We start from the raw sequence: 13,248 nt of genomic DNA, 5'->3' as shown, positions 1-13,248 counted from the left end.
AGTGTATAGGGTTTGGTAGATAGCATATATTAGGGATGGGCAACACCGGTCCTGGAGTGCTGCTGTCCTACAGCGTTTAGCTCCAAGCCTAATCAAACACATCTGAACAAGCTAATCAATGTCTTCAGGATTACTAAGTCTACAGGAAGGTGAGTTTTATCATCAGGGTTAGAGCTAAACTCTGCAGGACAGCGGCACTCCAGGACCAACGTTGCCCATCCCTTGCATATACACCTTCCTTTTCATATCCTATTTTCTCTAATATAATTTTCTTGTTCTGCTAACTATGAACTTTTAAGGAAACCATTCTAGATGACTTTTATCTTTTGCGCAATTGCTCAGACACCTTATCTGGTTGCTCATCAGATTACTCATGATGGTGCATGATATATTAAAAACATGTTCCAGTTTGTCAGCCATCATCTAATGAACCTCTTACACCTGTGGAGCTCAACGTCCAGAGGTAAATACTGTCATGACATTTGATGGTCTGCGTTGTCATCCTGTGTTTCACAATAGTACATCATGAGTGTTACATTCTTTACGGTAGATAAGTGTTTTATTACTCATCCTGGATCCATGTGGAGGGAAAAAAAATATGCTCAAGAGTCCTGAATAAGTGAAATCTGACATTGTCTTTTTGTCTGAGACAGATTTTTAGTTTTAGTGTCAAACACTGTGGTGTTTACAATCACTATTAGGATGATAATGCAACTAAATAGACAATATAGGATAGTTTCACACGCCACAAGTTAATTCATAATGTTTTGTGTAGTAATAGATGAAGTTGTCGCACGGTGACGTCAAGCCCTGATCTGACTCTATGCAAAGCGCCCTACGATGCGCGTGCTGCTGTGAGCACATGGAGGGGAGAGAAGGACGTACACTTAGCAGCCTGGCTAATGTAGCCTGTGGGTCGCAAAATATTTGGAAATGAAGAACATTTCAGATGTGGAAAGTGAACAGACTTGACTAAGGCGTCCAAAATGGTAAGACTCTTCTCCATTGTTGCGTTTAAGATGCATCAGTTGTGAAACAAAATCTTAGCTTTAGCGCAACAAAATGTGCTTATGTTTTGTGCCACAGGTGCTTATACAGTCAGTAAACAATATAGGTTTGAATGGGAAACTCGAAACAATTTATTATAAAACATTATTTTTATTATTATTATTATTATTAACATTTTTATTATTATACATTCATTTTGGGCACTGAACTTTGCACGTTTATGAGCATTGATTTGTTTTGATTTGTCAGAGCTTCTTGATTTAATGCAACATATCGACATCTGCATTTACTAATAACTTTTAACATGTTAACATGGCATTAATGTGACTGTTATTTATACAGTTATGATGTTACCTGTAGAAAACATTAAGTTGATGACAACTTAATAGATTTTATATGGAGTTTGTGTGTAGTTGTCTTTGTCTTATAGAACTGGTTATGAAAGCTACTGTATAAAAATAAACATGATTTGCTAAAAGGTTACAGTGTTATGCTGCCAAAATGGAAGCTTTTCTTCCATGTGTTTTGTGTGTATTTTATAAATGACCATATTTTTAAATGCAAGTCAGGCAAGTGGGTCCATTGATAATTTTATGGTATGATAAATTCAACGTACCATTAAATGACTTTACCAGGGAAGGGCCACACAAATTTTTAGTCAAGTTTGCCGATTTATTCTTAATTTGCAGGTCTTGTCACTGTCACTGTGTAAGCAGTGCCTGTCTTCCTTCAGTACAGTGTGTTGACAGTGTGTTCATAAATTATTTTCTGAAGCGCTCAGTCTATCATTGGAGTTAGGACTACCCTGTAAGAGATTTACGATCTGGAGGCTGGTGGTGGACGGTCATGAGGAGGGGGTTCCCTCTGCCATGATGTGATGTTATATTAACTTCATGGTACTACCAGAGACAGACTTCTGTAGAAAAATTAAAGGGAGAAATAGGCTAATCATTAGTTGCAGCCCTAGAGAAATTATAATTCTATACATATGCAAACAGCGACTGTAGGATTGTCATTCCAAACCTGTGTGCAGTTCTTTCTTCTGTGGGACATGTTTGTTGTCCATTCAATGAAAGTCAATATAGGGTCCAGTGTTGTTTAGGACCCAGTTGACTTTCATTACATGGACAATAACAATGAAGCATTCTTCAAAATATCTACTTTTGTGTTCTGCAGAAGAAAGAAAGTCATATAAGTTTGGAAGGACATGAGGGTGATGTACTCTAAATGACAGAATTTCCATTTTTGTGTGAACTATCACCCTTATGTCTTTCCACACCCATAAGACCTTTGTTCATCTTCAGAACACAAATTAAGATGTTTTTGATAAAATCCGATGGCTCAGTGAGGCCTACTTTGTAATATAATGACTTTATTCAACAATATCTAGTGATGGTCGATTTCAAAACACCGCTTCATGAAGCTTCGAAGCTTTACAAATCTTTTGTTTCGAATCAGTGTTTCGGAGCGTGTATCAATCTGCCAAATCACGTGAACCATTGAAATTTCGAAACACTTATGAAGTAACGAAGCCTCATTTACTGAAATCACGTGAGTTTGGTGCTCCGAACCACTGATTTGAAACAAAAGATTCGTAAAGCTTCATGAAGCAGTGTTTTGAAATCGGCCATCACTAGATATTGTTGAATAAAGTCGTTATTTTGTTTTTTTTTTGGTGCACAAAAAGTATTCTCGTTGCTTCATAACATTAAGGTTGAACCACTGTAGTCACATGAACTGTTTTAAATATAACTTTAGTACCTTTCTGGGCATTTGAAAGTGTAAATTAACTTGTTTCAATGCAGGCCTCACTGAGCAATCCGATTTTATCAAAAATATCTTAATTTGTGTTCAGAAGATAAACGAAGGTCTTACAGGTGTGGAATGACATGAGGGTGAGTAATTAATGACAGATTTTTCATTTTTGGGTCAACTAACCCTTTAAAGGATGGAAATCCAGTGGTCCTGTAGGTCTCCTGACACTTCAAAACATGCATTGCATTGTGCAGATCTGTAAATTAAAAGGACGGTGCTTGGCCTGTGCAAAGCTGTTCCATACCTTTAACATGTCCCATGAGAGCAGACCTGACTCAATTAGCTTAGATTTCAGTCTGTTACGTTGCGGTTGAATGGCCTTTATGATTGAGTGCTCTATGCAGGGGCCTCCTTTTCAATGCAACTGCTTTTTTTTTTGTTTAGGATGGTGTGTGGTACCTCAGGTCAGCTGTGTTGACCTGAGGTCTGGTGGACGACCATATTTACAGGGAAGGTCTAAATGGCGCAGCACTCTCAAGACATATCATTTGTCTCTCATATAAACTATACTGCTGACTTCATTATTCATTGGTCATGAAGCAAGGATTCAGATGCACCTAGGGAGATGTAGCAGCTGGTGGAGCATGCAGAAATGATTGCTGCAGCAACATGGCTGAATTAGTTTTGATTAGATGAGCGCGAATGTTGAACTGAATGCGCTGGATGGCACTTTGTTGAAGTTAATGATCCAGAAACAGAGCTGGCTGGTTGTTCTTCTCCCATATGGGAACACAAGTTTACTGTCTGGTTAAGGGCATTATATAGCCTCATACATGGGTTTTCACAAGTTAAATGAAGGTTATTGTTATGTAGATGTTTGCATAAGCGCAAACCTCTTGAAATGACCAGTACTGCATGGCTCCCAAATTAAAAAAAAAAAAAAAAAAAAAAAAAGGGAAGCCATTAGGTAAAATGACCGTAAAATAAATGATTCGATTAGATTACAAATTACAGTATTATTAAATGAGTCATATGGATTAATTTTTTTATGGATGGATGCATTTTTTTTTGTCTTCAGAATTTGGGGTACCATTCACAACTGTTACAAACCTTGGAGGACTAAGGATATTTTTAAATATATCTCTGATTGTGTTCATCTGAAAGAAGATAGTCATATACACCTAGGATGGCTTGAGGGTGAGTAAATCATGGGGTAATTTTCATTTTTGGGTGAACTATCCTTTTAAGTAAAGATAGTTGCAAGATTTGATGCTGTAACTGTAGTGATCCTGATTGTATTTCTGCCATATCACTCATTATATATCTTTTCTTTTCTTTTCTTTTTTTTTCTTTTTTTTTTTGCGATAATTTAGCAAAACAATAGCCTATAATGTTTTTTTTATATTAATTTTTTATTAAATTTTTATATTATTTTTTAAAATATTTTTAATGAATAATTTTATTTAGACTACTATTACAGCAAAACAGTTTTGAATATGTGTTTTTAATTACAAGTAACAGTAACTCAGTGAGTGATTCAGTTGAGAACTCAGTAACTAGCTATGAATGATTCACTGCTACTTCATGAGCGAGTTTTGTGAATGTTTTTGACTGACTCATTAAAAAAAAACTGACATTTTATCAGATAGCAGAAAATTGTGACATCATAATTGAAACATTATGGTGTTCGTTTGTCATGAAAGTCAGGCTGCGGTCAAATTGGTCACTCAACCACAGCCTGAACTCATGTTCTCTTTCATTTACATAACCTGACACTGTGTATTTGTCTCAATAACAAAGCCCAGAAAAATCTTAATTTAAACTCTGTGTGCCCCTGTGGAGTGACTGATGTAACTGCCTGTTGCAGTCGGTCCAGTTTTGGCTCTTAGCACTAGGGTTGGAAATACTTAAGGTCAGGAATCGGATACTTGTTATAAAATTAAAATTTTGATTCCTCTTATCAATTCCTTTGTGTGCATTTTAATACCATTCAAGTTCAAGACCTGCACACTGTTTTCTGTGCTGTACAGTGCACACATCCACAGTTTGCGCATAGAAAAAGTGGTTTTAATTGTGATTTTAAACCGTTAAAGCTCAAAAAGACTCGCGCGCCGTTTTCTGAAATGACGTGCACTCAGAACACCACCTCTCATACTGTATAGTGTGCAATACTGAACTGAGTTCTCTTCTCTGCCTTTTTGCACTTGAATGGACAAATGCACACAAAAATATGTCAAAATATCCTCGTAAACATAGTCGGTTATGTCTTAAGTGAACGTAAACAGTTGACAAAGAAAACGCATGTGTAACAGTATATTGGATCCGTGCAGCTCTTAAAGTGACAGCGGCCTAATATTCCTGCTGTTGTCTCTATAATAATGTTAATCAAACAACAAAAGACAAAGAAAGTTCACTTTGCTATTCTTGACTGAATAACTTTTGTAACTATATTTGTAATGTATATTTTATTTATAAAGTGCAGTTATTTTACATTTGAGTACAGTTTCTGTACCTGAAAATCTTAAAACATTTTATTTCAATCTTATCTTTGTTCAGTTGCATTTATTTGTACGATTGCTAATTTGTTTATTTGCAAATTCTTTTTTTAATTGAAAGTGTTTAATTAAAGTGTTTACTTGTCTTTAAAGGGTTAGTTCACCCAAAAATGAAAATAATGTAATTTATTACTCACCCTCATGTCGTTCTACACCCGTAAGACCTTCGTTCATCTTCGGAACACAAATTAAGTTATTGTTGATGAAATCCGATGGCTCAGTGAGGCCTCCATTGAGAGCAAAGCCATTGAAACTCTCAAGATCCATAAAGGTACTAAAAACATATTTGAAACATTTCATGTGAGTTCAGTGGTCTTAATCTTAATATTAAAAAGTGACAAGAATACTTTTTGTGTTCCAAAAGAACAAAATAACAACTTTTCAACAATATCTACTGATGGACCAATTTCACTGCTTCATGAAGCTTCGAAGCTTTATGAATGTTTTGTTTCAAAGTAGTGATTTGGATGTCATATCAACGGCTAAACTGCTGAAATCACGTGACTTTGGCCCTCCGATCCACTGATTCGATACATAAAGCTCTGAAGCATTGTTTTGAAATCGGCCCATCACTAGATATTGTTAAAAAGTTGTTATTTTGGGGGGTTTTTTGGTGCACAAAAAGTATTCTTGTCACTTTATAATATTAAAACAGAACCACTGAACTCACATGAACTGTTTCAAATATGTTTTTAGTACCTTTATGGACCTTGAGTTTCAGTGGCTTTGCTCTCAATGGAGGCCTCACTGAGCCATCGGATTTCATCAACAATATCTTAATTTGTGTTCTGAAGATGAACGAAGGTCTTACGGGTGTAGAATGACATGAGGGTGAGTAATACATTACATTATTTTCACTTTTGGGTGAACTAACCCTTTAATAATGCTTTAAATTTATATGAGTTTGGCTAGTTGTTTTTGCTATGGTATTTTTAAATCACAGGCAAAAGTGTCCTTTAGCCTGTTGTTTTTGTTCATGGTATTCAGCTACAAAGGAATGTTTCACAATGAGACTTAGAATGGAAATGTGAATGATATCCAATTTTTTTTTGTTTTTTTTTTTGGCCTTACTGGAATCAATAAGAATCGGAATCGATAAGCAGAATCAGAATCGTTAAAATTCAAACGATACCCAACCCAAGCACTGAGTGTTCAAACGATGAGTGTGAGGCCAACATGGTGCTAATGTCACTGAGTCTCATCCTGTCCTTCCCGCACTGGGAGTCATCAGGGTCACTGGCAGTCTCCCAGCTTTGGTCTCTCTCTCTCTCTGTCTCTCTGTGATACAGCAGCATGCAGTGGCTCTTTAGGGATTGATATGAAACTTAATCTTCGGTAGCAACTTCCATAAGAGGCTCCGATATTTAGGCAAGTGCTCAGCTGTTATGTGTTGTGTTACATGGTTTGTAAAAGATGTCCAAGACCTGAGTTGTCCTATCCTATTGCTCTCGCTCACCCATCACCTAGTTCTGTGGTTCTCAAAAAAAGAAGTTCTACTAGGGTCATGGATGGCAGGGAAAACTCAACGTTAAATTGAAAATAAATTGCAGCTAACGGTGTACAAGTAGTAGGCAATTTTTTTTTGATGATTGCTGTATTAAAAATTTATATTTATTTACCATAATATTTACTATAGCAACATGATGTTTAATACTATTATAGCATTCAATTCACAGGACTTGGATCATTCGCACAGATGGACCGTCAAAAAACAGAAAACGTGTATTTTTATATGGGATACAATTAGCTATTCAGAAGCCCTGACGGCTGGATTCGCCAATGTTTGTTTGTGGCATTAAATGTTCAGTAGATATTCAAAGATTTATTCTGAGTATAACTGCTTGTTAACGCAAATATCAAATCAGCCAATCACATGGCAGCAAGTCAATGCATTAAGGCATGTAGACATGGTCAAGACAATCTGCTTCCCCTGCAATCTGGGGAAGAAAGGTGATTTAAGTGACTTTGAACGTGGCATGGTTGTTGGTGCCAGACGGGCTGGTCTGAGTATTTCAGAAACTGCTGATCTAGTGGGATTTTCATGAACAATCTCTAGAGTTTACAGAGAATGGCCAGAAAAAGAGAAAATATCCAGTGTCGGGCAGTTCTGTGGGCGAAAATGCCTTGTTGGTGCCAGAGATCAGAGGAGAATGACCAGACTGGTTTGAGCTGATAGAAAGGCAACAGTAACTCAAACACACAACACGTCAAACCTTGAAGCAGAAGGGCTACAGAAGACCTCACCAGTGCCACTCCTGTCAGCTAAGAACAGGAAACTGAGGCTACAATTCACACGGGCTTACCAAAATTTGACAATAGAAGATTGGAAAAACGTTGCCTGGTCTGATGAGTCTGGATTTCTGCTGCGACATTCAGATGGAAGGGGCATAATTTGGCGTAAACAACATGACCGTTGTTTATCAACAGATCAGGCTGCTGCTGGTGGCGTAATGCTGGGGATAATTATTGGCACACTTTGGGCCCCTTAGTACCAACTGAGCGTTGTTTAAACACCACAGCCTACCTGAGTATTGTTGCTGACCATGCCCATCTCTTTATGACCACAGTACCCATTTTCTGATGGCTACTTCCAGCAGGATGTCACACCATGTCACAAAGCTCAGATCATCTCAAAAGTCCTGCTTACAGCACTTATCGCCAAAAAAAGCAAAAAAAAAAAAAAAAAAAGCAATGCGTCCAATGCAGCTAATTAAAAAATGCCAAATATTGGTCGATAATCGGTCAACCACTATAAGCCAGTTGAGATCCACTGACCTAGTTACTGTATTACAAGCTTTGTTAAAAGGTGCTCCTCAGAAATAACAAATGGATTTGCAAATATAATTTATTGTTTTCAAACAGGTTTCCCAAAAACTATGGTCTCTTCTGCCTGGCCCACATCATTCCCGCCTGTTCTCATGACCTATGAATGGCTTACTTCGAGTTGTCTTTGCAGATTAAACCAAGATAGAAGTAATTATTAAATTTTTTTTTTTTTTACACATTAGATTAGACCTTTAGTTACTGTTGTAAATGTCTTGCACTCGCGTCAGTACGTTGCCCTGCCATAAACATGATTGCTGTATTGCATTTTAGCTTGTTGTGAAAATGCAGATGATCTCTTGATGTTAATGCTGAAGCATTCCTTGAAGGCAGGAAGTGATCAGATGGCGCATATTTTATATCTCAGCCTTTTACGAGCATTTTATTGATCAGATAGCAATTCCTAGAGTCCAGGTTCATTCGTCATGGCTGACTAAAGCAGTAGCTGTGGCAAAGTGAGCGGTCTTCCCTTTCATGTTATGGGATGAGTAGTTGAGAACTCAATGACTCTTCTGTGCAAGTCCTGTGTGTCCCCAGGGAGGCTTGAATTGCTCCGGCCGGACTCTGTGTAAAGGAGAGGAGATAGTCGGCCATCTGGAGAATACAATACGATCACCACTGGTTCCTGCCTTTTAAAGTGCCCCATCATCCCCCACCAGCACACCTCCCTTGGCCTTGACACGTTTAATGGCACGTTAGTCTTCAGCTGTCATATATTTTATGTTGTTTTATTTTCTTTTGTTTGATTATACCTGGTTATTATAAACCATGCTCAGATGTGGAATGAGAAAGCTCAGTAATGCGTCCTTTGTGGGTTGAGTGCGTCATTGTGCATGTTTTAGTGTTGTGGTGTGCCTGTGTTTGTAAGGAGTATCATGTTCTTCTGCGCACACACAAGGATGTATAGACATATCGCAACCAAACACAATTAATTATTCAACCGGGCTCATACTGTGTGCTGATTGGACGAGGCAAACAGAAGCCACACACAAATGTGAAACTTTATATTGAAAAAAATCAATGTTTGTGTATATATATATATATGAGCTCACTCTTTGTTCTCATATAACATCTGGAGGAATTAGAGGAACCAGTAAATGAAACAGAGGAAATAAGGCTTTTTTTTTCTTTCTTTAAAAAATTGCTGTCAGTATTAAGCTACATGTGATTGTGATATTTTCAGAGTAATGGCTGATAATAAAATTCTATATTATTTTGTTTAAATAAATTAAAAATAAAACCCTAACTAAAATCACTCATTTTAAATGATATAAGTGAAACATAAATTATCACTTTCTTTAAAGATTAACTTAGTGAATGTTAGATGATGGCAATACAGTGTTATTAATATAATATTATGGCATTTATTAATATTTTTAATTAGTTTTGTTTTAAATTTAGTTATGTTTTAGTAGTTTATTTCATTTATTTTAGTTTGTTTTTATGTAATTTTATTTATTTTTATATCAGTTTTAGTTAAAGAAATGTAGTACTTCAACATAAACTTATTTATTTTAGTTAAGGCAACACTTCAGTTTTTTTCTGTCTAATATTTATATTGCATTTTATTTCAGTTATATTTTAATGAAAATGTTTTGAATAGTTTTGTTAATTATAACAACATTGCGACAAAGGTAATGAGCATGTACAATTAAATATTCAATGTCATCTGATACCGCTATAAAAGTTCAAATAATGGCCAAGAACTTCTATAGTACCAATATATTTTGCAGCCCTAATTGTTTTGGCATTGAGCTTGAAGTATTTTTACATTTACATTCAAATGGTGAACAACATCTTAAGAAGCGTGTCAAATTCAGAATGAATATCTCTTGACTTGATTTACCTAGATGTCCTGTGGTGCGTGGAGGGCGAGAGAGGTGAAAGGTGTTAGTTTAACTGGCAGGGAGCTTTCCAGAACAGATGGGACAGTAGTTGGAGATGACATGTTCTGCAATGGCGGTGTTAATGCCCTCTTGAGTATTATGATGTAATGGTGTTGAGCAGATGCCTGCACAGATCTTGATGTAAGAAAAGAGCCATCAAGTGTGTTCCCAGCAGCCAACAGTCAAGAGCTCACCGTGACGTGAGGGGATGCTTGACTGAGTAATACATTTACCCAAGAGTTTATCTTGAGAATCTAAGTGTGTTGTATACGTAGGGGTCTTACTTGAAATTCTAAAGCATTGGTTACTTGGTAATTAGTCTGTCTTTTCCTCCTTGTGACACAAAAGCAACACCATGAGGGTGTTAAAACAATAAACTATAGATGTAGAGCAATACAAAACAACAGTTAAGGCAGTTAAGGACAGCTGGCCAAACAGTTTCCTCTAGTTCCCTTTATCCTGCTCAGGAGGAAATGTCTAATAGTATAGTTCATGATAGATTTATGCATTAAAGATAATGCTTTCAAGGTTAGATAAATGTGATGCTTGATAATGTTTGTATGATATTTGAATGATGCGCCATCATGTTGAGTATGATAAAGAGTTCGCTAAATCCAGCTACAATCTGAACAGTTAAGAGTTGTTTGAATGTATAATAAATAAATGTGCCCTTTTACTGTGCCATTTAAAGATTTCTGAAAAAAATAATTCTGGATAAAGGAAGAATGACCTCTAGGATGCTGGTTCAATGGTGTGAAAATCTCAGAATAGAGGTATAATCAATGGATTTGAATGATTAGTTCAAGACCGTTAGGTGTTTGTTGTCTGAAACAGAGTTTACTGCTTATTTCAAAGGAATGTTAGTTTGTTCTTATTGTTCTCAAGAAATGACTCTTTACAAGATGTTCTCTTACTGGTTTATTAAAGTGGGCATCTATTTTTGAAGTGTATGTTATTTATCTTTAAAGGGTTAGTTCATCCAAGAATGAAAATTCTGTCATTTATTACTCACCCTCATGTCGTTCCACACCTGTAAGACCTTTGTTCATCTTCAGAACACAAATTAAGATATTTTTGTTGAAATCCGATGGCTCTATGACTCCTCAATAGACAGCAATTTAACCACCACTTTCAAGGTCCAGAAAGGTAGTAAAGACATTGTTTAAATAGTCGACGTGACTGCAGTGGTTCAACCTTAATTTTATGAAGCATCTGCCAATACTGAGCCGGCATTCTGTAAATCTCCGGGAGGGGGTCCGGGTTCCCCTCGGCAGTATTCACATTTGGGGGGGTGTAGGGGTCCCAGTAAACACGCTACTGGACGTAAACACCATAAGAGAATGACACAGTAGAGAGGATATTGTTGAATAAAGTCATTATTTTTGTTTAGTTTTTGCACACAAAAAGTATTCTCGTCGCTTCATAAAATTAAGGTTGAACCACTGCAGTCACATTGACTATTTTAACAATGTTTTTAGTACCTTTCTGGACCTTGTAAGTGGTTGTTAATGGAGGAGTCAGAAAGCTCTCAGATTTTATCAAAAATATCTTAATTTGTGTTCCGAAGACGAATGAAGTCTTAACGACAAGGTTTGGAACGACATGAGGGTGAGTAATGACAGTATTTCATTTTTGGGTGAACTAACCCTTTAACAGTTAATCCATGCATGGTTTCATTTGTTTCATTCATGCTCCTTTTTTTACAAACGACTGCAAGTTTGCATTCAGATCTCCCTCTATCCAATCAAGAACTGATGGAGTCCCTGTCCGTTTTTTTCCAATAATCACTGATGTATGTCACAATAAGGAACTTCTGTCGCAATACCTTTATGTGCTAGATGAACGTAAAAGTAATCTCAGTCTTAACATGAACAGAAATAATTAAATGTCCAATATCATCCTATATGTATAAATTAAAAGAAATGCTGGTATTGTCTGATAACTGATATTGTGCATACTTAAAATTGTATGTATTCACCTAATCAAACTCTTAAAGAAATAAGATGTTTTGCATCATTTTGGAACACATAAGATTATCAAAACTTTTCTTCTTTCAGTATATAGGGATCAATCCAGAGCATGTAAACATAAATATGAATGTAATAGTTCTGTAAGTAGGTGGATTTTTTCCTTCAAGTCTTTGAAAGCAAATTTCATGGTGTGTTTTTTTCCTTCGTTTGTTGAATCACATTCAAATGAGATTCTTAATTGAATATAAACAGTGTTTGATGTTTTCTGTAAATGTGGATATTATGAATTCTGTTTCTGCCAGAGCTTCAGCCATAATGACTTTATTTAATTTTGAGGCTTGAACAGGAGGAACTAGCTCTCTGTTCATTACCAGTGCCTTGAGGACTGATTCTGGAGTTCTGCCTCATGCAGGCCTTTCTCTCTTTCTCTCTCTCTCAATTAGTCTGCAGATGAGTCAAAGCGAATGGGATGAGCTAAAGTGCTTCACAAATTGATTTAAACAGCTAAGGAAGCGTCTCGCATATGTTGTGATTTTAATCCAGAAGACGTCATTCTCAAACAGCTGAGCTGACTTTGGCTTTTCCAATGAAAAAAAAAAAAACTCATCTGGGTCATCTATTCCAGGTGTGGCATCTGTTTCATGTGAGGGATGATTTGTAGAGCTCACATCCTGGTGCATCGTGTGAAAATCCTGTCCTTCATTCCATGTAAAGTTTCACAGGGCCCACTGCCTCAGCTGTCCCATACAGACTTTTCCTGGAAGCAAGACTTGAGGATTTCTTCCATGAGTCTTCTTGGAATCAATTTTTTTTATTATTATTAGATGCTTTGGGAGTCTTGTTTCAGCAACGTGTCACAGACCCACATGTCCTCATGGAATATTCTGTACTTGAGAATCCATCTAAGCGTCCTTACAACTGAGATTGCTGCTGTGTTGGCCATCGCCCAGCTCTCTGCGTTAAGTCAAAGTTGAGCGAGATGTTTCTGCATTTAAACAGACTGAGAGTCCATGGAGATTACTCTTCCTAGTAGGGCTCTTGAAAACAGATAACAAATTATGAAATCAGTCCTTTATTTTCTGATCTTCCGAGCTATGAATCCCTTGCTGTAATTCAAGCTCCACTGTAAGTCTTCTTAGAAGTTGTTGGGAACAGGCAGTGAAAGTTCATGTCGTTTTGGAATCAAAGGTCTAAAAATGTTGCTAATGTTCTGTGTAAAGTCTGGTTTCTGTTATGCATTATTTACATTTT

The 13,248-nt window shown here is 36.7% G+C and overlaps 1 long non-coding RNA gene across 2 annotated transcripts in view; it reads left to right on the top strand.

The window, feature by feature from the left end:
* The window catches only part of LOC127506744 (uncharacterized), a 112,220-nt gene that overhangs the window by 56,480 nt on the left and 42,492 nt on the right, over positions 1–13,248 (top strand). The gene's annotated exons all lie outside the window — the stretch shown is intronic.

Source organism: Ctenopharyngodon idella, chromosome 2, assembly GCF_019924925.1.
Source record: "Ctenopharyngodon idella isolate HZGC_01 chromosome 2, HZGC01, whole genome shotgun sequence".
In the NCBI taxonomy this organism is placed as follows: Eukaryota; Metazoa; Chordata; class Actinopteri; order Cypriniformes; family Xenocyprididae; genus Ctenopharyngodon; species Ctenopharyngodon idella.
The sequence above is the reverse complement of the archived record's forward strand: the minus strand, read 5'-3'. Positions and strand labels throughout refer to the sequence as shown.